We start from the raw sequence: 25228 nt of genomic DNA on the forward strand, positions 1-25228 counted from the left end.
TGATCTTGGTTGTCCTCTTCTGAACTTTCCCCAGCTCTACAATATTCTTTTTTAAAAGCACAGATCTGTTTCTCGCCTAGCCTTTAAGGAATAACTAGTTCTGTTTAAGGGCAGGGGTGGGAACCTCAGGCTCAGGGAACAAATGCAGCCCTCCAAGCCTCCCTATCTGGTCCTCAGGACTTGCCCCAGGCAGAGGGAGAGCATGGCCTACTGTACAGACCTAACATTTACACTTGTTGTTCTACCCACTGCTAGTTCCCCACCCGTGGTTTAAGGCTAAAGAACTACACATAGGTAAGAACTACACATAGGAGAGCAGCATTACATCAAGCGCATATGTTACTCTTTCTCTGTGGCAGTAGATATTTGTCAGAAAGCAGAAGGAAATGGATAATTACTAGCTTTTAGTATCACTCGCAATCATTAGTTACAGCAGTGGTTTTCAACCAGTGTGTTGTGGCACCCAGGGGTGCCTTGAATGATGGCCAGGGGTGCCGCAGGCAACACTGGCCTCCATCCCTCTTTCCTCCCATCCCTCCTCTGATGCCCTCTCGCATCTCTGCCTTCCAAAGGCTGGAGGGGCTGTTTGTTGCAGCAGCCCTGGCTACAAGGTCCCCAGACAAATGGTTCCCCTGGGGCTGGCCAAGGGTGAGGAGAGATGGGGAGGCTGAGGGAACACTCCACAAGGGGAAGTGTTTGAAAATGGGTCTGGGGCTGCCAGCTCTGCAAGCAAGGGGTGACATAACTGGGCTTCTGAGGCTCGGAGCACATTTCCCCAGAGGGGAGCCACAGAAAGAATATACAGTGGTACCTCGGGTTAAGAACTTAATTCATTCTGGAGGTCCGTTCTTAACCTGAAGCACCACTTTAGCTAATGGGGCTCCCTGCTGCCGCCACAGCACGATTTCTGTTCTCATCCTGAAGCACAGTTATTAACCCGAGGTACTATTTCTGGGTTAGCTGAGTCTGTAACCTGAAGCGTATGTAACCCAAGGTGCCACTGTACTCCCAAGCGATCCGTTGGCGAGTGGCTGTTCCTCTTTCTTTCTCCAAAAAACACGGGGCTTTCTTCCTTCCTAAAAAAAAAAGCTCAACAACTTCGCCCTGATCACTGCCAGTTTTTAATCCTGCGAGCAGATCGCAGTCTCTTGGGAGTTGGCCACCCCTGGTATAAACTAATGGAATATAAAGGGGAAACATGAGAGAAATTTCTATTCAGGCTTCAGGCTGTCGTAGAATATTGATTATTATTTTTTTGTCTAGAGCATACAACAACGGCAATACTATACCTGAAATTTTAACACACTACTAAAAAGGCCAACTTACATATGCTTTCCAGAGGCAGGCACTCTGAAAAAAATTAGAGCAACTGCCAGAGGAACTAGTCAACATGGAAATGTTATGTGGGAAGGTCAGTTACCTGGGAGAACAAGTATTTAATACAATCCTCAACAATCCTCATTTTCTAGTAAAAGAATATTTGGATGCTTTCTCCCTTCGGAATCCAAGCCTCTTTCAATCCTTTGTTAGTGAATAAAATTCTGTTGTATAAAAACTCATTATGCCACACTCTTTAGTTCACATAGTGCCCTGATCCTTGGAATGGTAATACATTTAAGATGCCTGAAGTACTGCAAAGTGCTACCCATACACGACTACAGCAACCACATTGTCTTTGTAGTCTTTGGGATGGTGTGGCAGGAACAGCCCCCGTCCTCTTGGCCTGGACACTGTCTCCTGCTGCTCTGCTTCCAGATCTGATCTGGGAGACAGGTACTGCCAAGGTGTGATTGTTGTTTGTTGAGGCCAAGACAGCCAGAACTGCCACCGCCTTTGGCAAGAGAGGATGGTGGCTCCATCAAGCCCTCTCATGTGAAGATTCCAATGCCATTAAGTCAGCTGCTTGAGGAACTGTGCGCCATCCATATCTTTTGGCGTGGACACTGTCGCCTGCTCTGCTCCCACATCTGAGCTGGGTGAGGAAGAGTGCTTCCTGGGGAAGGACTTCTCTTTATCAAGGGCAAGACAGCTGGCATAGGCAAGAAGTTGCTGCTCTTCTGGACATCCAGAATCTTCACAGACAGAACCATGTAAGAGCTTGTGCCTGAGTTTGCTTTCCCTGCTCTCTCACATTCTTTTTTCCTCCTATGCCATGTCTTTTTAGATTGCAAGCCTTAGGGAAGGCATCATCTTATCATTGGTTAAGTCAGTTGCTCTAAGAGCCTTTGTGGCTAAAGGGAAGTGAATAAATGTCTTAAGTAAATTTCCAGGATTCTACAGGTTTTGTAGATTCCACAGGATTCTACTAAAAATCACACCCAATGTTTATTTACATGAGAGACAGTCAACACAGTGTAAGGGGACACAGATGCCCAATACAGGTGGCAACTATTTAGCACACATTCAATTGATGTGTGACCACTGGCAGAGGGGTTGTTTTGGACCCAGAAGAGGGCAGAACAGGCTTATGTGCACTCCCCTGGTGCACACAGGGGCCAGGAACACAACTCCCACTCAAATCAGGGGTTGCTTGTACCAGCATTCTCCAACCTGATGTAATACTAAACATCTGGAAGGGCACCAAATTGGAGAAGGATGCCCAATACATTCACATCTGAATTCTGGGATCAGGCACTTCCCCCTGCTCCAAATCAGTCTCTTGTCCTGCACCTGCTTGTTTTCATTACTGTCAACAGTAGCCGCTAGGAACTGATTAACTCTGTACTAGATTCAGTTGTCTTAGGCAAACTGTAGTGTGACATGAATTGGACCAAGGAATTCTATTATCCACATGGGTAACAGTAGTTCAATATCTGTTCCCAAACCTAGGTATGCCAGATTAGGACATTAAGACTACTGCAATTATTTTGCTACAACAACTTGACTCGGATAGTGAAACAACTACAGAGAAACTTCGTTTTTTGAAAGGTGATTGGTCCTTTGGATGCTTTGACACAGCTCTGACATACAAGATCAGCTCAATGTATCTTGGAGAATGTAAGAAATTTGTGTTGAGCACTTATCTACAGTATGAAATGCCCAGTTTTAAAAGAAGATTATACAACGCCTTCAGGAGACAGAACTACCCATGAATACGATATATATCCAGAAATAATTTGCTACAATTATGAGCCTTAGTCCAAAGCTACTTTAAGTAATAGCCACACACAAGGGAAAATTTCAACCAGAAGCAAATAATTACATAACTCTTGAGAAGAAACAGTGAACCTGTGACTCTCCAAATGATGTTGGACTTCAGCTCCCATCATTTCCAGCCAGCATGGCCAATGGCCAGGGATTATGGGAGTAGCAGACCAGTAACACCTGGAAACCCATAGATTCTCCCCCGCCCCTGTAAAATAACTCCTCACCAAATCAAGAGTATTCCTTTCAGAATAGGGACCACCTAACATAACAAAAGCAAAGTGGCCTGCTCTGTAGCAACCTATCCCTTAACTACTCAAGTCCCAGCAAATTATGCAAATGTGGCTGGGACCACAGACTTAGTTGAAGTTGACAAAGATGTCTGTATGGCAGTTAACTATGCTCAAGAAGCGAAGCTCAGACATTCAAACCTGCCTAGGCAAAGGCTTCCACTTAGAAGTGCCTTCTGTACCACATTGCAAATGCTACCTGTACACACAAAACATAAAAGTTACATAATTTTCCACACAGACCTCATCTGCTGCTAAATACTCTGTGGTGATATCCTTCCCCCATCTTATGAACAGTTAAATGTAGACTGTATGTCTACTGCAATACACACATTTTGCTTCCTTCCAAAAGATATTACAGTGGTACCTCGGGTTACATACATTTCAGGTTACATACACTTTAGGTTACAGACTCCGCTAACCCAGAAATATTACCTCAGGTTAAGAACTTTGCTTCAGGATGAGAACAGAAATCGTGCTCCGGCGGCGCAGCAGCAGCAGGAGGCCCCATTAGCTAAAGTGGTGCTTCAGGTTAAGAACAGTTTCAGGTTAAGAATGGACCTCCGGAACGAATTAATTACTTAACCCGAGGTACCACTGTATTTGCATAACCTGTACGCAGACTCACACGCAGGTGGCACTACTTAAGCTTCAGCCTACTCCAGCCTGCTGCCATCCCAGATGTTTTGGACACACGTGGGTGACTACGGTAGGTTGAGGGAGGCCAACTTAAAACGTTTAGCACCCACTTGCAGTAATACCTAACGCTAGAGCAGCCACTCTGATGCGGAGGCAGGTGCAGGGAGGGGGTGTGTGAATCAATTCGCATGCGAGTGGTGGTGGTGGGAAGGAACACAGTGCATGGACAAAGAGGCAGCTCCGGCACCAATAGCCTACAACGGACCTCTCCCACCATCCCCCTCCCCATTTTCCCTTTCTCTAGGAAGGCTCAGGAAGCGCCCGAGTGCATAGCCGACATTCTTTGGATAATAATAATAATAATAATAATAATAATAATAATAATAATAATAATAATTTTGATTTATAGCCCGACCCTCCCCAGCCAAGGCCGGGCTCAGGGCGGCTAAGAAGCAATAATAAAAAGTTGAATGAATACCACTTAAAAACAAGATTAAAATGCAACATTAAAATATGATGAAGCTGGCAGGGCCAAGTGGGCTGGTCCCAAAGGTTTCGCCCACAACATTGCCCCCAACCACCCACCCGCCTGCCTGTTGGAGTGGGGAGAGCGCCGGGACCCCCTCGCTGGTTCCCACCCCTTGTGGGTCTAACGGGAAAGGACCCCCCAAAAAACCCCGCACCCCAAGCCCTGAAACTCACCCTCAGTCCCCCCCCCTCAAAGGAAGGCGGAACCTCTCCCCGCTCGCCCTCCCCTTCCATGTAAACAAGGCCCGGCTCACCGCGCCCCCCCCGCTCCTCCTCCTCCTCTGCGCTCACCCAGAGTGCGGGGAGGGCCGCGTAGAGGCCGCAGCGGCCGCGGACTCGGGGGAAAGCAGCTCCCGCAGCGGCAGCGAGCGAGGCGGGGGGGCCGCCGGAAGCGAGCCGGGGAGGGAGAGGGAAATGGGGAGGAGAAGCAGAAGAAGAAGAAGGAAAAATCACCTCCCCGCGGGCTCCTCCATTGGTAGCCGGGCCACTGTGGCCTGTGCACCGGAAGCCCCAGCCTCCGGCGTGGCGTCACTTCCGACGCCGGGGAAGAAGGGGGCGGGGGCGGAGCCGAGCGTCCGTGACGTAGGAGCGCCCCTCAGGGGATTTAAAAAACACTAAAGGCGGGAACGAGCCGTTGTGCGAAGTCAGGAGGGGGGTGTCCGTGGGCTGAACCATTAGCGTGGGTGGTTGAGGGGGAGGGCGCTTTCTCCACTCTCGCCCAATTTTTCCTCGTGATAAATTGGTCTCATGCTCCACGAATTGCAAACATGGGAGAGTCACCAGTTCTGCAATTCCCACCGCTGCCATTTCCCTTTTAGTGATTTGTAAGCTGCTCTGGGGAGACTCTTTTGGCTGAAGAACAGGATTTTTAAAATAATAATAATAATAATATCCTAAATCCCTGAAATTTATGCATCTTTATTTGACTGGCGTGGGAGGGGGGTGGCCAGCTCAATGGCTAAGGATCTGTTTCGTGTGCACACGGTCCCAGGAAGGACTAGATTATAACTCTGTGTCTGAAATTCTGGAGAGCCACCGCTAGTCAAGGTAGACCGGGGCAGCTAACTTGGTGCCTTCCTCTCACTGGACGACAACACATATCATTCCTGGCCATTGGCTGGCTGGGATTGATGGGAATTGTAGTCCAGCAACATCTGGAGCACACACAATGTTGGCTGCCACTAGTTAATAATAATAATAATAATAATAATAATAATAATAATAATAATAATAATAATAATAACTTTTATTTATATCCTGCCCTCCCCAGCCAAAACCAGGCTCAGGACGGCTAACATCAAATATATAACATTGGTATATGACGCTGAGCGAGATGGATTGATGGCCTGGCTCAGTATAAGGCAGCTTCCTATGTTCTTAATACCTGCAGAGATCAAGCTGCCTTTACTGGCACAGTGACAGGGGCTGTTAGGGGGGAAAGTTGTCAACCCCTCTCCCAAGAACGCGTGCAAAGGACTGTATCCCATGCCTGTCCCCCCAGATCTCACCCTAGATACTTCCCCAGCAACCCAGAACATTATAATATCCACACTGTACTTCTGCAGCACATTGAAAAGGTTTAATTTGATCCAGACCTCAACAGAACCTGTTAACTGCCTTAAAGACCCTTTGGGAATACAGTGGGACCTTGGTTTAAGAACAGCTTAGTTTATGAACAACTTGGATTAAGAATGCTGCAAACCCTGAAGTAGGTGTTTTGGTTTGTGAAGTTTGCCTTGGAAGCAGAACATGTTCCGCTTCCTGTTGAGTGTGTAAATTGAGTCCCCCGCTGCTGTGGGAAAGTACGCCTCAGTGTAAGAATGCTTTGGTTTAAGAATGGACTTCCGGAATGGATTAAGTTCATATACCAAGGTACCACTGTATGTGCCCTGGGTGCAATAATAGGCAATACTCATTGGGAACAGAAGGCAGCCCTGTATCAGGAAGTTTTTAATGTTTGATGTATTATTACACCTAGCCAGACTGGTGGGGTATAAATAAAGTTATTACTATTATTATTATTACTTCCTCCCCCAAGGAATCCTGGGAACCGCATTTTGCTCAGGATACTGGCAATTACCGTATTTTGCGCCCCATAAGACGCTCCGGCCCATAAGACGCACCTAGTTTTTTGGGGGGGAAATAAAGAAAAAAAATTTTATTTCCCCCCCCCCAGGTGCGGGGCTGGAAGAACCAGGTCGGGGAACAGAGGGAAGGCACGCTCTGCCTCCCCGCTGTCCCCCGAGCTTGTGGGGCTGGCGATGGGGAGAAGTGCACCAGTCCCGGGAGGGCAGGCAGCTCTGCCCTGCCATCCCGAGCGGGGCAGGACTTAGCGCACCGCTCGGGATGGCGGCGTAGACCCGCCTGCAGTCCCGGGAGGGCAGGCAGCTCTGCCCCGCCATCCCGAGCGGGGCAGGACTTAGCGCACCGCTCGGGATGGCGGCGTAGACCCGCCTGCAGTCCTGGGAGGGCAGGCAGCTCTGCGCCGCCATCCCGAGCGGGGCAGGACTTAGCGCACCGCTCGGGATGGCGGCGTAGACCCGCCTGCAGTCCCGCGACGGCAGGCAGCTCTGCGCCGCCATCCCGAGCGGGGCAGGACTTAGCGCACCGCTCGGGATGGCGGCGTAGACCCGCCTGCAGTCCCGCGAAGGCAGGCAGCTCTGTGCCGCCATCCCGAGCGGGGCAGGACTTAGCGCACCGCTCGGGATGGCGGCGTAGACCCGCCTGCAGTCCCGCGAAGGCAGGCAGCTCTGCGCCGCCATCCCGAGCGGGGCAGGACTTAGCGCACCGCTCGGGATGGCGGCGTAGACCCGCCTGCAGTCCCGCGAAGGCAGGCAGCTCTGTGCCGCCATCCCGAGCGGGGCAGGACTTAGCGCACCGCTCGGGATGGCGGCGTAGACCCGCCTGCAGTCCCGCGAAGGCAGGCAGCTCTGTGCCGCCATCCCGAGCGGGGCAGGACTTAGCGCACCGCTCGGGATGGCGGCGTAGACCCGCCTGCAGTCCCGGGAGGGCAGGCAGCTCTGTGCCGCCATCCCGAGCGGGGCAGGACTTAGCGCACCGCTCGGGATGGCGGCGTAGACCCGCCTGCAGTCCCGCGAAGGCAGGCAGCTCTGTGCCGCCATCCCGAGCGGGGCAGGACTTAGCGCACCGCTCGGGATGGCGGCGTAGACCCGCCTGCAGTCCCGGGAGGGCAGGCAGCTCTGTGCCGCCATCCCGAGCGGGGCAGGACTTAGCGCACCGCTCGGGATGGCGGCGTAGACCCGCCTGCAGTCCCGCGACGGCAGGCAGCTCTGTGCCGCCATCCCGAGCGGGGCGGGACTTAGCGCACCGCTCGGGATGGCGGTGTAGACCCGCCTGCAGTCCCGCGATGGCAGGCAGCTCTGTGCCGCCATCCCGAGCGGGGCAGGACTTAGCGCACCGCTCGGGATGGCGGCGTAGACCCGCCTGCAGTCCCGCGACGGCAGGCAGCTCTGCCCCGCCATCCCGAGCGGGGCAGGACTTAGCGCACCGCTCGGGATGGCGGCGTAGACCCGGGATTGCAGGCAGCTCTGCACAACCCTCGGAGCCGGTCTCCCGAGGGTTGCGCAGAGCTTCCTGAAGCCTGGAGAGCGAGAGGGGTCGGTGCGCACCGACCCCCCTCGCTCTCCAGGCTTCAGCGAAAGCCTGCATTCGCCCCATAAGACGCAGGCACATTTCCCCTTCATTTTTGGAGGGGAAAAAGTGCGTCTTATGGGGCGAAAAATACGGTATAGCTCTGTGAGGTATAAACTACAGTTCCCAGGATCCTTAGGGAGAAAGCCATGTGCTTTTGACGTGTGCTACCCACCATTTAAATGGCTGATCCACCATCTTCATTGCTTCGTCTGAGGAGAGTGTAGTGTATTCCAGAGCACGGGGTTAGTTTATGCAAACTATAGTTACACTTGTGCGCCTGCCTGGCCCCCCTCCACTAAGAAAGTAGGATTTGCCCTGAAATCTTCTGCAGAAGATCCTCAGCTGACAAATCCATGAAAAGTCAGGAAGTTTGAAAGCTACTATTTAAGACATCTGTTTGCGTTAACACTGAGCTGGTACAACAGCCTTGTTGCTGAGCTCTTGGCTACCTGCTGCACTTTCCTTATTTGTCACTCATTTGACCCTTTCTTTCTCTCTCTCTAACATAGGTAGCAGGTGGCAAACCAGGATAAACTGCTAGCTCTCTGAGTGATTTGAAGTACAGTGGTGCCTCGCAAGACGAAATTAATCCGTTCCGTGAGTCTCTTCGTCTAGCGGTTTTTTCGTCTTGCGAAGCAACCCTATTAGCGGCTTAGCGCTATTAGCGGTTTAGCGGCTATTAAAGGCTTAGCAGATTAGCGGCTAAAAGGCTATTAGCGGCTTAGCGGCTTAGAAAAAGGGGGGGGGAGAGAAAAAAAATCGGAACACTCGCAAGACGTTTTCGTCTTGCAAAGCAAGCCCATAGGGAAAATCGTCTTGCGAAGCAGCTCAAAAACGGAAAACCCTTTCGTCTAGCGGGTTTTCCGTCTTGCGAGGCATTTGTCTTGCGGGGCACCACTGTACATAAATGTAACCCCAGGCAGGTGACAGCAGAGAGGCTGCAGCGGCAACAGTTGGTGCGTTGCAAGAGCAAACTCCAGCAGGTGGCAGCAGAGAGGCTACTGTGGCTCTGCAGCTCTAAGCCAATGCAAATTACAGTGGTACAGTGGTGCCTCGCAAGACGAAAATAATCCGTTCCGCGAGTCTCTTCGTCTAGCGGTTTTTTCATCTTGCGAAGCAACCCGATTAGCGGATTAGCGCTATTAGCGGATTAGCAGCTATTAACGGCTTAGCGGCTTAGAAAAAAGGGGGGAAGCGGGGAAAAATCTGAAGCAAGCCCATAGGGAAATTCGTCTTGCGAAGCAGCTCAAAAACGGAAAACCCTTTCGTCTAGCGGGTTTTCCGTCTTGCGAGGCATTCGTCTTGCGGGGCACCACTGTACCTCGGCTTACATATTGTGCTGGTCCCGGGGGGAAAGGTACCAATACCGTAGCCGAGGTTCAGTCCAGAGTCACTAGCAGGGTAGACGATCACTAGATGAGACGCGAGGTCTGAAACAGGGAGCCGGGCGGGGAAACAGGAACGCTGGTAGGGCAGCAGCAGGAAGCCAGGCGGGGAACCGGAACACTGGTAGGGCAGAAGCGGGCAACCGGGCGAGGAACAGGAACACCGGAGAGTCAGGAGCAGGAAGCCGGGCAAGGAACAGGCACACCGGGAGTGCAGATCTAGGTCTGGGTAAAAGCAGGTACTCCACAACGACGTTGCTCCCGCAACCTGGGACCGGGCTGCCTGACCTTTATCTTCTTCTAAGGCCGGGGGCGGTCCCGGCCCCCAGGAGCCCCACCTCTCCTGGCCTTAAGGCGAGCACTCCTCCTGGGAGAGACCAGTTCCCTTCGCCTCTCTGCCCTAAGCCTCTGCAGTTCAGGAGAGGCCGAAGGGTTACTGGGCCCCGGGGGAGGCTCACCTGTAGCCACTGAGTCCTCCAGCACCTCTGGGGCCAGAATGGTCTCACCTGGTGCCTGCCCCTGAGGATCTGGCACAGGTGCAGGCTCCTCAGCATCTAGGCCTTGCCCCAGTTCAGCCGGCCCTGGAGGCGGGGACTCCTGTGCCGGCTGGGATTCCTCCGGTTCACTCTCAGACTCGGAATCCCAGGCCATCACACATATGCTTCAGGTTACAGACACTTCAGGTTACAGACTCTGCTAACCCAGAAATATTACCTCGGGTTAAGAACTTTGCTTCAGGATGAGAACAGAAATCGTGCTCCAGCAGCGCAGCGGGAGGCCCCATTAGCTAAAGTGGTGCTTCAGGTTAAGAACAGTTTCAGGTTAAGAACAGACCTCCAGAACGAATTAAGTTCTTAACACGAGGTACCACTGTACCTGGACAAGTCTACGGTCCTATGGGAAGCCCGACACTTCTCCTTCTAGGTGTGATTTTAGCCACCCGTGATTTGGCTTCTTTTCTTTTTCTGTTAAATTGATTTTAATATCACCAGTCAACAGTATAACAAAACAAATAACATACATGAAAGAAAACATTTCCATACATAAAATATTCCTTCCACCTATAATGACTTCCACTCTCCCCATCACGGGTTCCAAGTTTTCTTTATCAACTGCATATTATTTATTATCTACCTTACGTTTATCCACAATATCCATAATTTATATAACTTTGCAGGAGTCATTCCAAGCCTGCCAAAGATTTCATATGATTACAATGTTCTTTTAATTATAATCTGTATTTATCCCATTCTCTTTTGAACCTTTGATCAGATTGATTCCTGATTCTCCCTGTCATTTTTTGCCAATTCTACATAATCCGATAATTTCGCCTGCCATTCCAATTTCGTTGGTATATTCACTAATAGCCAAAGGGTGGAAAGGCGAGAATATGCCATTTGCCCTTTTCAAGCATTCTGCAGAAAAAGTTCAGCTCTCCAGTCTTCTCCCCTGTTTGCGAAGAGAAAGGGAATCCTTCTCCCTGACTGCATATATTGACCGCTGCTCTCCTGAGGCCACTTGTGTTTGGGGAAAACCAGCATCTGGCAGTTACTGAGGGTAACTAGCTAGCAAGAAAGTACAGCCCAGTCAACCTTCTGTTCATTAATTTATTCCAACGATTAGCAGTAAAACATAGGACCAGATTCAACTAACTGGTCCCACTAGTGCAGGCATAGGCAAACTCGGCCCTCCAGATGTGTTTTTGGGACTACAATTCCCATCATCCCTGACCATTGGTCCTGTTAGCAAGGGATGATGGGAGTCGTAGTCCCAAAACATTTGGAGGGCCGAGTTTGCCTATGCCTGCACTAGTGGAAGCCTGTGCAAGGACCTTTGCTAGGGCCATGGGGCTTCCACTTCCTTCTGCTCTGCCCCACAACCACCTCGGTGGGGGAGTCTGGAGACATCCCACCCCCCAGAAAAGCATACAGACGAAGGAGAGAGGCAATCACTCCATTAAATAAGCGGCAATGGAAGGATCTCCATAGTGCTACGTTTATTTCCTCCCCATACAGTGGCGTAGCGTGGAGGGTGCAGGGGGGGCCGGCCGCACCGGGCACAACATCTGGGGGTTAGGGTTAGGGTGCGCAAATCCACGGGTTAGGGGGCTCAAATCCACGGGTTAGGGGGCGCAAATTACTTGCCTTGCCCCGGGTGCTGACAACCCATGCTATGCCACTGTCCCCATAAAGTGTGATTCTATCCAACATGCAAATGAGGGCGGTATGCCGGGTTCAGATACCACATTTTCTCTGCACTTTCTGCTTCCGCCACATGGTGGAGTGTATTCATTTTTTTAAATACAGCTTTACATAAAAAGAGCCCTGCTGGCTCAGGCTGGTGTCTAGTTAATATCCTGTTCTCACAGTGCTCAACCAGATGCCCAAGGGAAGTCTGTCAGCTGGACCTGAGCGCAACAGCCACTCTCTCCCAACAGTGTTGGGAGTTTGTGTGTGTGTGTGGTAATTATACAGTGGTACCTCGGGTTACAGACGCTTCAGGTGTTACCGGAAAAATCCGAGGGCTCCCTTGGACAAAAACAAAGACACCAACCAGGATAACTTGGAGCAAAACAGCAGCCTGTAGGCTTGGCCTTTATTGAACTGTTGCAACAGGGTGTTCCCCTCACTTGCAAGAGAGAGGAAAGACCCAGAAAGATGGTGTGCCAGACCTTATAAAAACTTTTGAAATTCCCATCCTCTAGGTCAAGCCCACCCCCAGAAACATCATGCATACATTACTGAAGGGACTGACATCATGCATACATTACAGAAAGGAGGGGTCAAAATAAAAAAAATTCCTTCCAGTAGCACCTTAAAGACCAACTAAGTTAGTTCTTGGTATGAGCTTTCGTGTGCATGCACACTTCTTCAGATACACTGAAGAAAGGAGGGGTTGAGGGAAGAGTTGTGGTGGTAACCTGAGTGTCCTGTCACCTGGCTGGTTCCTCCTTTCCCCCTGCCCATGAGTCACTTCCAGGAGACAAAGGGGAGTTTGCAGTTTCCTGCCCCCAGAGGGAAGATCTGATTATTGTCCTTTGTTTCAGTCCATGCTGAATCCACTACCGTATGCAGGTTCTTTGTGATTTTGATTGTCTTCTGTCTGGGATTATCAGGGTTGACATAGCAACTGGGCAGGGCTCCTGTGGATGTGCTGGGATGGTGAAGGGATTATGGCTGACCAGAACCAAGCCACCACCCCCCTTTGTCATATGGAGTAAAATAAAAATGGAACAGTGCAAATCCGGTGTATGGTTGATTTTTCTATGAATTTATAACAGAAATGTGGCATATGTAAAGTGTGAGTGTGTGTGAAGTTTGTACAAACAGAATGATTGGGGTGGGGGTGGGGTTCCTGCTACACAGGTTACAGACACTTCAGGTTACAGACTCCGCTAACCTAGAAATAGCACCTCGGGTTAAGAACTTTGCCTCAGGGACTTCCGGGGGCGGCGCGAAACTGTAATGGCGGTCCTCTTCGAGCTCTGAAGAGGGGCTCCGCGGAAAAGGGTCGTTCGCTGCGGCATAGCGACGACCCATCAAGATAAACCACGGGTAGAGTGAGCCCGTGGCCGTGGGACTCGGCGGGCACCAGAAGCTGCTCCGAAAACACAGAAGGGACCCCGTAAGGAGACCCGGAGTGAAGGAGGGGTAGCGGTGCTGTGAGTTCATCGCTCTTTCCGCGGAAGCGAAGCCGCGCGGCTGTTACAGATGAGCGCTGATCCTTCTTCCTAAAATCAACGCTAAACTGCAAGCAACATACCCGTGAGTAAAGGGGTTTAAAATTTGGCAAAAGAAATTCGGTAAATTTGGCTGAAAGCGGGAGACGAGAAAAGGGAAGTCCGTCTTCCGACATTGCTGACAAGATCAAAGCAAAGCTTTTAAAAACGGAAGCGCTTGAAACGGGACTGTGGGAAGCTTAAACTTTTTCGTGCTATAAGATCTGCTTATTTTATTGAGCTGAAGGTGGAAATGGACATTGACTAAAAGAAGTAGTAAATGGTGACTTTCCTCCTATCTTTTTTCTCCCTTGGGCTGTATTTCTAAAGAGCCAGATTGTCGGGCTGCCAGAGAGAGAGACTGTGTCAAACTGCGGAAACAGTTGCAAAACTTTGCTGGAACGTAACTGTTATATTTGAGCAGAAAAGACTGAATGGGATACTGTTACAAGCACCTTTCGTGAAACTTTGTTGATCTATAAAAGGCGCTTTGGGAAATTTTGAGTTTATGAAGGGACTTTTGGACTAATGAATTTACTGTCTTGAAACAATTTGGAACTTTAATGGCGGATTACTTCCTTCTTTGTCTTTGAAACCTGGTGGTACTCCCCCTACAGGGCTTTCGGATTATAAAATCCTGGGAACTGACTTTTGTTTTGAATTCCATCTCACTGGTTGTTTACTCCTGAATTTGTCTTTCCCATGGAACAATAGACAATTTGACCTTGAACATTGACAGATGTGTAATGAGTGGTGCAGGGAGAACAAGAGCATCTAAAGCAAAGGAAACTAAAGAGGCTAAGGAAAAAGAAAAGGAAAGAAGACCAGCACAATTTGTACAAACAACATTGACCCAAGGACGCCGTTCGTCGGTTCCAGCTGTACTGGTGACCCAAAGGGAACAAGGGGAAATAACTGAGAAGTCCACTGAGGAAGATATGGCAGCAGGTGGGTCAGATACACTATTAAAACAAATATTGGAGCAATTATCAAGTCTAAACCAGAAGGTGGACGACCAGTCTGTGAAGATAGATAAAGCAACTTCCTCGATTCAAAAATTGACTGACCAAGTTTCCCAGCACACGCAAGCCATAGAGAAATTGCAAGGAGCAACAGCGGAAAATCGGGAACTAGCTGGAGAAGCAATCCAGAAAGTGGGAGTTCTACAAAAAGAGGTTGAAGAAATAAAAGGAGAAGTCAGGCCCCTGCACAAACAGGTGGGTGAACAACAAGTCTATCTGTCAATGGTGGAACTGAAAAACCGCGAGAGCAACATCAAATTGAGAGGTATTCCGGAACTCGAGCAAGGAGACTTGATTGGATACTTAACACAGGAATTCTCGAAGTTCTGGGGTTTAAAGGAAGATACAGATTTCAGGATTGTCTCGGCATATAGACTGGGAAGACTGGTAAGGAAAGACAGATCCAGAGACTGTTTGATAATTTTAAGAACAAAGGAAGAGAGAGACAAGATCCTAGGCCTTCATTTCAAAAAAGCAATTGAAATACAAGACAAAAGGGTGGAAATTTACAGAGATATCCCGAGGCAGTTGCTGGACCTTAGAGCCACCTATACAGAATTAGCAAAATTGCTGAGACACAACGCAATTCCCTATAGGTGGGAGTTTCCACAGGGATTATCCTTCACCTACAAAGAAAGGAAGGTTAAAATAAGAACACCTGAAGATAACCAAAAGTTCCTTCACGACCACGGAGAAGATCTCCAAAAAGGAGCGGATTGGCTTCCAGTTTTACCAGCACCAATACCGCCCGGAAGTGGGCCAACGCCTACACCCTCGGGATCTGAGCAAAAGGAAGACACCCCATCTTAAGAACATTTTAAATAGAACAGGATGTCTCTGCAGCTACTTAGTTGGAACATAAATGGCGGGAATTCTCCGGAAAAAAGGAGAAGGATATTTCATATCCTAAAAAAAGAACAATTGGATGTAATATGTTTGCAAGAAACACATGTGACTAGGCTCCACAGGAAAGTATTAATCAATAAAAGACTTGGCCAAGAATTTATCTCATCAGACAAAGTTAAAAAAAGAGGTGTTGTAATTTATGCAAAGGAGAACCTGTCGCCAAAATTTTTATTTAAAGATGATCATGGAAGAATTCTCGCAATTGAAATCCAAACACAAGGGGAAAAGATTTTGATACTAGGAGTTTACGCGCCAAATGATGGAAAATCAGAATTCTACAAGAAGCTGCATGAGACAATGATGGACTATTTGGACTATGCTAATATTATTGTGATGGGAGATATGAATGGGGTGGTGTCTACAAATATGGACAAATCCCAAAATCAAAACTTAACAACAGACGGCAGACTCCCTAAAACTTTCTTTGAAATGACAGACAATATGGATTTGATTGACATTTGGAGGACAAGGAACCCCTTGGGTAAAGAAGGAACCTTCTTTTCTGAGGCCCACTTGTCATGGACACGAATCGACCAAATTTGGATATCTAGAGGGCTGGCTCCGAAAACGAGAAAAGTGGAAATCTGCCCAAAAACCTGCTCCGACCATAATGCCTTAAAAATGGAACTGAGACTTTTCCCAACTGGATCCTTCAGATGGAGAATGAATGACACCTTGTTAAGAGATCAAGAGATTGTGAAGAAGGCCCAAAAAACACTAAAGGACTACTTTGAAATAAATTTGAACACTACGGTGGAGAAAAGAACAATCTGGGATGCAAGTAAAGCTGTAATGAGAGGGTTTCTGATTCAACAGAATTCGATAAAAAGAAAATATTGGAATGGAAAAAAAGAAAAAATTTTAGAGAAAATAAGTGAAGGAGAGAAAAAGCTGAGAATCAAACCGAAGTCAAAAGAGGTGCTAAGAGAGATCAAATTCCATCAAGCACAATATTCGAAACTGATCAATCAAGAGATTGAGTGGAAAATCAAACAAATGAAGCAGAGATCGTTTGAATCAGCAAATAAATGTGGAAAGTTGCTGGCTTGGCAGTTGAAAAAAAGACAAAAATTAAATACGGTTACAAATTTGGAGATTCAAGGAAAAATAGTTCAGAAACCAGAAGAAATAAGAAAGTGCTTCCACAGATATTTCAAAGAGCTCTACGCACAGGGGCCTCAGAAAGAATCGGAAATGGACCAATTTCTGGAAACAAATGGACTACCTAAAATAAGTCAAGATAAAAGATCAATTCTTAACAGCAAAATAACTCAACAGGAAATTGAAGGTGCCATCCAAAACATGCAGCTGGGCAAATCTCCAGGCCCGGACGGACTCACCTCCAAATATTATAAAACTTTGAAGGATTTCTTGATACAACCGTTGTTGGAGGTTTGTAACCAGATCATGGAGGGGAGGAGGGCACCGGAAACGTGGAAAGAAGCATTTATCACATTGATTCCCAAGTCAGAAAGGGAAAAGACTCAGCTTAAGAACTACCGTCCCATCTCACTCCTGAATGTGGATTACAAAATTTTTGCAGACATTTTAGCAAGTAGACTTAAAAATGTATTAAATGAAGTAATTCATAAGGACCAAGCAGGCTTTCTCCCTGGTAGACACATGTCGGACAATACCAGGAACATTATTGATATATTGGAGCTGTTGCGAATTAGAAACACAAGGGCTGCTTTAATCTTTATTGATGCGGAGAAAGCATTTGACAACATTTCTTGGATGTTTATGAAGAAGAACTTGAAAGGGATGGGAGTGGGACGGGGGTTTGAAAATGGATTAGAAGCAATTTATTCAGAACAAAAAGCTAAACTGATAGTGAACAATGTGGTATCGGAGGAACTTCAAATTGAAAAAGGGACACGACAGGGGTGCCCTCTATCCCCTCTGCTATTTATTTCTGTTCTGGAGGTATTGCTGAATATGATTAGGGAGGACCAGTTGGTGCAAGGTATAGTGGTCGGAGCGAAACAATACAAATTGAAAGCTTTCGCAGATGACTTAGTTTTGACATTACAGGAGCCAGAATCTAGCACAAAGAGATAGAGGGGTATCAGAGATAGAGGGGTATCAGAAAGAGACAGAGTTAAGTGTGGTTAAAAAAGTGAAATACCTGGGAGTATCCTTGTCCACTAAAAATTTAAATCTTTTCAAAGATAACTATGAAAAATGTTGGTTGGAAATTAAAAAAGACTTGGATATATGGTCAAGATTGAAACTTACCTTGTCAGGCCGAATCGCAGCTATAAAGATGTGTGTTTTGCCAAAAATGTTATTCTTATTTCAAACCCTTCAGGTCGTGGACAGAATGGAATGCTTTGGAAAATGGCAGAAGGATATTTCTAAGTTTGTCTGGCAGGGCAAAAAGCCCCGAATAAAATTTAAAATACTAACTGACTCAAAAGATAGAGGGGGGTTTGCCCTGCCGGATTTAAGGTTGTATTACGAAGCTGCAGCCTTCTGCTGGTTGAAGGATTGGTTTCTGTTGGAAAACACCGATGTCCTAGATCTGGAAGGGTTTGATAATGTGTATGGTTGGCACGCATATTTGTGGTACGACAAGGCGAAGATTCACAAATTGTTTAAAAACCATATTGTCAGAAAATCAATTTTTGCCGTCTGGATGAAGTACAAGGACCTATTAGAAAGTAAGACCCCGAGGTGGTTATCACCTGTGGAAGCCAAGATTTCTAAAAAAAGGCCCAATATGGAGGCCTACTGGCCAAAATATTGGGAATTGATTGAAAGAGTTGGAGATAATTGGAAGCTCCAAAGCCAGGACAAACTAAAAGGTAAGGTGCGAGATTGGTTGCATTATGCTCAAATTCAAGAGGTATTCAAAATAGATAAAAAAGTGGGTTTCCAGTTGGAGAAATCGAAACTGGAGATGGAGTTACTAGAACCAAAGACTAAGGTACTTTCGAGGATGTATGACTTGCTGCTTAAATGGAACACACAGGATGAGACAGTTAAATCTGCTATGATAAAATGGGCACAGGATGTAGGACACAACATTATGTCTGAGGACTGGGAAAGGTTATGGAACACCGGTATGAAATTCACGGCATGTAGTGCCTTGAAAGAGAACATTATGAAAATGGTATACCGGTGGTACATGACCCCAGTCAAGTTGGCTAAAATATATCATCTCTCTGATAATAAGTGTTGGAAATGTAAGGAGGCAGAAGGGACATTCTTTCACCTCTGGTGGACCTGCCCGAAAGTAAAGGCCTTTTGGGAAATGATACATAATGAGTTGAAAAAGGTATTTAGATATACCTTTTCTAAGAAACCAGAGGCCTTTCTCCTGGGCATGGTGGACCGGAAGGTGCCAAAGAAGGACAGAACCTTGTTTATGTATGCAACCACAGCAGCTAGGATTCTCATCGCTAAGTTCTGGAAAACACCAGATTTACCCACACTGGAGGACTGGCAGACGCAGTTGATGGACTACATGGAGTTGGCAGAAATGACTGGCAGAATCCGAGATCTGAGCGAAGAAACAATGGAGGAGGACTGGAAAAAATTTAAGGACTATTTGCAAAAACATTATAAGTTGTTTGAATGTTAAGATAGCGCACGATTAAGAAACGTTATGCTTCTGCAATTTATTTTAAGCAAATGATAAAGTAAGCATTGAAGGAAAAAAAAAACGAGACATATTTGAAACAAAATATTATGTTTATTAAGAGTGTTAAAACTAAATTATAAATTTTTGAAATTGGTAACATAATATATTTAAAGGTATAATAAGATGGGAAACAAGATAACAAATTGCTGAACTGGCTAGAACAATGAATGCAATGCTGAGAGGATGTGAGGAGGTCCAAAAGTGAACTGTTGAAGGACGTTAAGGAAAGTTTCTTAATATTTTTTCTTTTTTCATTTTTCTTCATATATATATATATAAAAAATGTTTCTTGTATGTTGCCATGTAAACAAATCTGTTAACCTATGAAAAGAAACGCAATAAAAAATCATTATTAAAAAAAAAAAAAAAAGAACTTTGCCTCAGGATGAGAACGGAAATCGTGCAGTGGCAGCGGGAGGCCCCATTAGCTAAAGTGGTGCTTCAGGTTAAGAACAGTTTCAGGTTAAGAACGGACCTCCAGAACGAATTAAGTTCTTAACCCGAGGTACCACTGTACTTTAAAGAGTTGTGCAGAAGTTGCCCCTTTTAATAGTTCTTTTCCTCCTAGAAAAACCACACAACACTTGCTTGTAAAGTTTAATGATAACATATTACTTCTATGGGCCATACTTGCTCTTGTCAGATTGAATGTACAAGAGAGGTATGTAATACTTATGTTACTGAAACATATTTACATGAATTTGTATCCGACTAATATTTACAGACTGGCTCTGAGGCAGGCGGCAGCATAATAGCTCACACTCGCTGCTCTCATGGTTAAAACTTGCTCACAGTTGAAAACTCAAATAAGGGGGGGGGGACTGCCTCAGTATATGACATGATTCTATGCTACAGCATTAACTGTTTGCATAGTACAGTGGTCCCTCGGGTTAAGAACTTAATTCATTCCGAAGGTCCATTCTTAAGCTGAAACTGTTCTAAACCTGAAGCACCACTTTAGCTAATGGGGCCTCCTGCTGCCACTGCACCACCACTGCACGATTTCTGTTCCTATCCTGAAGCAAAGTTCTTAACCCGAGGTAATATTTCTGGGTTAGCGGAGTCTGTAACCTGAAGCGTATGTAACCCGAGGTACCACTGTATTTTGGATGCACCATTCCCACACTTTTGACTCGTGAAACTGAATTCCTCAACCATCTTGTAGCTATTACCGATTTACCTCATTGCTCTAGTGCAACAAACCTTAAAAAGAGGAAAAGACTTTGCGGTTAGGAAAATGACAATTTTGGGGTAAAGTTGACTAGAACTAGGGAGGTGGTGAATTAGTTGTGGAAAAACTGCCGGGGAGGCTGCCATTATTGCCACCTTCCTAATGGTAGGACTGGCCCTGAAAGGCTAACGGGACTCTTGCACCTTTTAATGGGTGCAGGAAGAAGGAATCTCAGCAGAAAAGCAAACAAAAAACAACCAACCCTCAACTATAGAAGATTTTTTTGAAATATATTTAACTTTTTTTTTTAAAAAAAGACAAGCTTTTAAGAAACAAACTATAAAAGATTCCAGAGTTTCTATCCTCTTTTGTGTCTAATCAATCTGTTCAAAGTGTGGTGTTTTGAAAATATTTCTTGGTTGCCTTTTGGTTGCAGCAGTTTACTAAACAGGTGGGAAAAGCCACCATTAGTAAGAGGCTCAACTTGGTGCTTACAAAAGGAGCTTTTTCTTCCTGACTTGTAGGCTGTGAGTTGCAACAGCATCAGCTGCTTGGAAGAGCATTTCCTGGAAATCCACCCAAAGTGGAGAAAGCAGAAGGGGCCTTGCCCACACGTAGATTCCTCCTGCTGCTACCAGCTCCCAACGTGACTGGGACAAGATAAATTTTAGAACAGCTAGTGGAGAGCCCTACAGCTGCTAATCTTGTTTTTGGAAGCAAGGCTTAAAGAGTATTGTGTCTCTTCCTGCATTTTTCAACGGGGCAGGGGGGAATAAAATAAATACCGTATTTTTTGCTCTATAAGACTCACTTTTTCCCTCCTAAAAAGTAAGCGGAAATGTGTGTGTGTCTTATGGAGCAAATGCAGGCTGCGCAGCTATCCCAGAAGCCAGAACAGCAAGAGGGATTGCTGCTTTCGCTGCGCAGCGATCCCTCTTGCTGTTCTGGCTTCTGGGATTCAGAATATTTTTTTTCTTCTTGTTTTCCTCCTCCAAAAACTAGGTGCATCTTATGGTCTGGTGCGTCTTATAGAGCGAAAAATACAGTAAATTTCTAAGCACGTACAAAGTGCTTTTCCCTTACTGTTGAACAACACATCTCTGTGTGATTTATTGAGGCATAGAACCTCCAGGTCTAAGTTTGTGGCTTTCAGCTTGAGGCCTGGCATTTCTCCTGTTATAAAGTGATAAATGTCCATGAGAACAATCTTAGAAATTAAGTGTGTTTCTCTGTGCAGACGTTCCATTGCTGAGCATGTTTTGTAAGTTCTGGGGCCATGCTGAAATGAAGCACTCGCACCTTTGAAAAAGCTAAAACAGAGACCATCGAGCGCTGCTTTCTGCCAACCAGGTCCCACTATCCGTCTGTCTAGGCCTCCACATATTTTGGACTACAATGCCCATCAACCCAGTCAGTTGGAGCTGCAGGGAATTGCCGTCCAAAACATTTGGACGGCCCCAAGTTGGTTAAGGCTGATCTAGGCAGTGGTGTCTGTCTGTTTGTTTATTATTATTTATAGCCCACCCTTAATCTGAAGATCACAGACATGGGAGCAACACTGTCATTAAAATAGGGCAGTAATAAAAAAATCCCAATTAAAAAACATAAAAACTACAGCAGATCATACATATCTCCACCGAACACCAGCAACATATTCAATATCCGTAAAACTGTATAAAGAAAACACACACACCATGTTTCGGTCTGCCATCGAAATGACAACACTGCAGACTAGGGCAGGGAGTTCCAAAGCCAGGGCGCCACCACAGAAAAGGCCCGTTCTATGCATATGATTCATGATGGCACAATGTAGAAGAAGGCCTCCCAGGGCTATACTGCCAGAGTAGCAGTGGTTCTCTAGGGACAGAGAAGCCTCTCCTACCATCAGCTCCTGATGCTTTTAGCTGGAGATGCATTGAACCAGGACATTCACTGCTCTGCAGTGAGAGAGCCAGTGTGGTGTAGTGGTTAAGAGCGGTAGATTCGTAATCTGGGGAACCGGGTTCGCGTCTCCGCTCCTCCACATGCAGCTGCTGGGTGACCTTGGGCCAGTCACACTTCTTTGAAGTCTCTCAGCCCCACTCACCTCACAGAGTTTGTTGTGGGGGAGGAAGGGAAAGGAGACTGTTAGCCGCTTTGAGACTCCTTAAAGGGAGTGAAAGGCAGGATATCAAATCCAAACTCTTCTTCTTCTTCTTCTTCTTCTTCTCTGCTAGCATCCAGCAAAAAGTTTCGGGCTGGCCTTGGTTCCCACTCTGTAATTTATTCCCCTACAGGTGCCAACTACAATGTTCCTTATCTGCCAATAAGAGGCCCTTCAGCATAAGTACCCACATATCTTTCCTATGTACCTCTTCTAGCCAAAAATACATAGTTCATAGACTTGCCACATCCTCCTAGCATGGCTATAGCTATGATCCCAGAGGAAACTATACGATACTTATTTTCAATCATCTTAGCTACAACATTTATGGACTGTATTTCCGCACAACTGGCAATTTACATCAGAAGTTAAAGCAGAGCATTGGCAGGACATAAAACTGAAATGAATATTAGATGCATGATAATCCAACAGAAATGGAGTCAGTGTCCTCTTATTTTGCATTTACATTGATCTAATTGCCTTTTATCAGCCTTCCACAGCACAGTGCTTTCCAGCTGTTGTTGGACTACAACTCCCATCATCCCTGACTGCTAGCCATGTAGCAGGGGCTGATGGGAATTGGAGTCTAGAACATCTGGAGGGCACCTGGAGGGAATGCTAGCCTAGCTAGTATCTCTGTTTTTGTTTAGTCGTTTAGTCGTGTCCGACTCTTCGTGACCCCATGGACCAGCGCACGCCAGGCACTCCTGTCTTCCACTGCCTCCCGCAGTTTGGTCAAACTCATGCTGGTACCTTCAAGAACACTGTCCAACCATCTCGTCCTCTGTCGTCCCCTTCTCCTTGTGCCCTCCATCTTTCCCAACATCAGGGTCTTTTCCAGGGAGTCTTCCCTTCTCACGAGGTGGCCAAAGTATTGCAGCCTCAGCTTCAGGATCTGTCCTTCCAGTGAGCACTCAGGACAGATTTCCTTCAGAGTGGATAGGTTTGATATTCTTGCAGTCCATGGGACTCTCAAGAGTCTCCTCCAGCACCATAATTCAAAAGCATCCATTCTTTGGCGATCAGCCTTCTTTATGGTCCAGCTCTCACTTCCTGTTATGTACTGAGTTGAATAGGATCCAAAATGCAGCAGTCTGATTGGTCCTAGAACAATGCAGCAGTATGATTGGTCTGCAGGAGCCACCCAATCCAGCTCCAGATGGAAGTGAATCCACAACTTGATTGGCCTACAGGAGAATTCCAGAATTAGCTAATCACGTGCAGCCCATTGTGTAAATAATGTATATAAAGCAGACACTTTGGGGAAAATTCCATTCCTCCTCACCACTATGAGCTGAATAAAGAGCATGAAATCCACTCTCGACTGTGAGTATATTTCACTTCCATACATCACTACTTGGAAAACCATAGCTTTAACTATACAGACCTTTGTCAGCAAGGTGATGTCTCTGCTTTTTAAGATGCTGTCTAGTATCTCTAATCTACCCTATTTTTGAAGGAACAGATTTTTTGTCGTCCTAGACTCCTTTGTGGAACGGCAGATACCAACACAATAAATGCAACAGGCAAATGATATGCATGTGTTCTGTTAAGCCGTGCAAATTAAAGTTGCATAAAATATTATAGGAATATTTTGTGATGCAGGGACAGCTGGCAGCCATGGAAATGAGGAAGGAAAAGACTCCCTGGAGGAGATAAAATATGCAGTCAGCTTTACAAACCAGAACCTTGCCGTGCAGCCTGAAAAAATCCTGTTTTCTGCCAACTGTTTAAAAGTTTTCCGTTCCAGCAAACATTTGCCTTGCAGAGCTTCATTTCTGGAGTCTTTTCATGTGCTGAGCATGCCTCCCTTTTTAGACTGTTTCGTTTATTTTATGGGATTGCTTTGTTTTTAGTTATTGTAAGCTGTTCTGAGTAACTCAGATGCCCTGGAAGGGTTGGGGAGGGAATATGCTTTCCAAATAAAATACAGTGGTACCTCGGGTTAAGAACTTCACCTTAACCTGAAACTGTTCTTAACCTGAGGTACCACTTTAGCTAATGGGGCCTCCCGCCGCCGCCGTGCGATTTCTGTTCTCATCCTTAAGTAAAGTTCTTAACCTGAGGTACTATTTCTGGGTTAGCAGAGTCTGTAACCTGAAGCGTCTGTAACCCGAGGTACCAATGTAAAACAAATATTGGGAGTATAAGGAAAAGAGTTCCCAGTTTTCACGAGATTACAAAGCATTGTTGGGCACTTGCCAAAGCCTTAAGGACGACCTCTTGAGCCTCTTCAGCTTGCTATGCCCACTTGCCACTGCTGCCTGTTCATTGCCCTGTCCAAGTGAACAAGGCATGGCAGGAGCAAAGAAGAGAAGGAACGGCCTCCTCTTCAATCAGACCTGGTACCTTCCTGCATGCAAAAGCATTTGCTCTGCAACTGAGCGCTGATCCACATTTACCTTTTGCCCCACACTTTCCAGGAACCGGTCTGCTTCATGTCCTATTGCCTTCTTCTTCTTCTTCTTCTTCTTCTTCTTCTTCTTCTTCTTCTTCTTCTTCTTCTTCTTCTCCTTCTTCTTCCCCAGAGCAGGGGTGGGCAACCTAAGGCCCATGGGCCAGATGCGGCCCAATCACCTTCTCAATCCAGCCCACAGACTGTCCAGGAATCAGAATGTTTTTACATGAGTAGAATGTGTCCTTTTATTTAAAATGCATCTCTGGCTTATTTGTGGGGCCTGCCTGGTGTTTTTACATGAGTAGAATGTGTGCTTTTATTTAAAATGCATCTCTGGGTTATTTGTAGGGCATAGGAATTCGTTCTCCCTCCCCCCCTTTTCTTCAAAATATAGTCTGGCCCACCACATGGTCTGAGGGACAATGGACCGGCCCATGGCTGAAAAAGGTTGCTGACCCCTGCCCCAGAGCTTTTAACTACAAACGCCTGCTGTTTAAAGCTGAAGCACAACAAACGGCAATTTGGGATTTCTGTGGATTGTCATTTGCTCTGTTCAGCAGCAAGTAACGGGTTTGAAAAGCTCC

The 25228-nt window shown here is 46.7% G+C and overlaps 1 protein-coding gene across 2 annotated transcripts in view; it reads right to left on the reverse strand.

Moving 5' to 3' along the window:
* ARIH2 (ariadne RBR E3 ubiquitin protein ligase 2) overlaps positions 1-5145 on the reverse strand; it is a 36664-nt gene extending 31519 nt beyond the window's left edge. Inside the window, exon 1 of one of the 2 annotated variants that reach the window (XM_081184253.1) lies at positions 5055-5145. The gene's annotated coding sequence lies outside the window, so the exon portion shown is untranslated. The other variant, XM_081184254.1, reaches the window with a different exon arrangement.
* Between the last annotated feature and the right edge of the window lie 20083 nt (positions 5146-25228).

The sequence above is a fragment of the Podarcis bocagei genome (assembly GCF_964188305.1).
Source record: "Podarcis bocagei genome assembly, chromosome: 2".
NCBI lineage: Eukaryota > Metazoa > Chordata > Lepidosauria > Squamata > Lacertidae > Podarcis > Podarcis bocagei.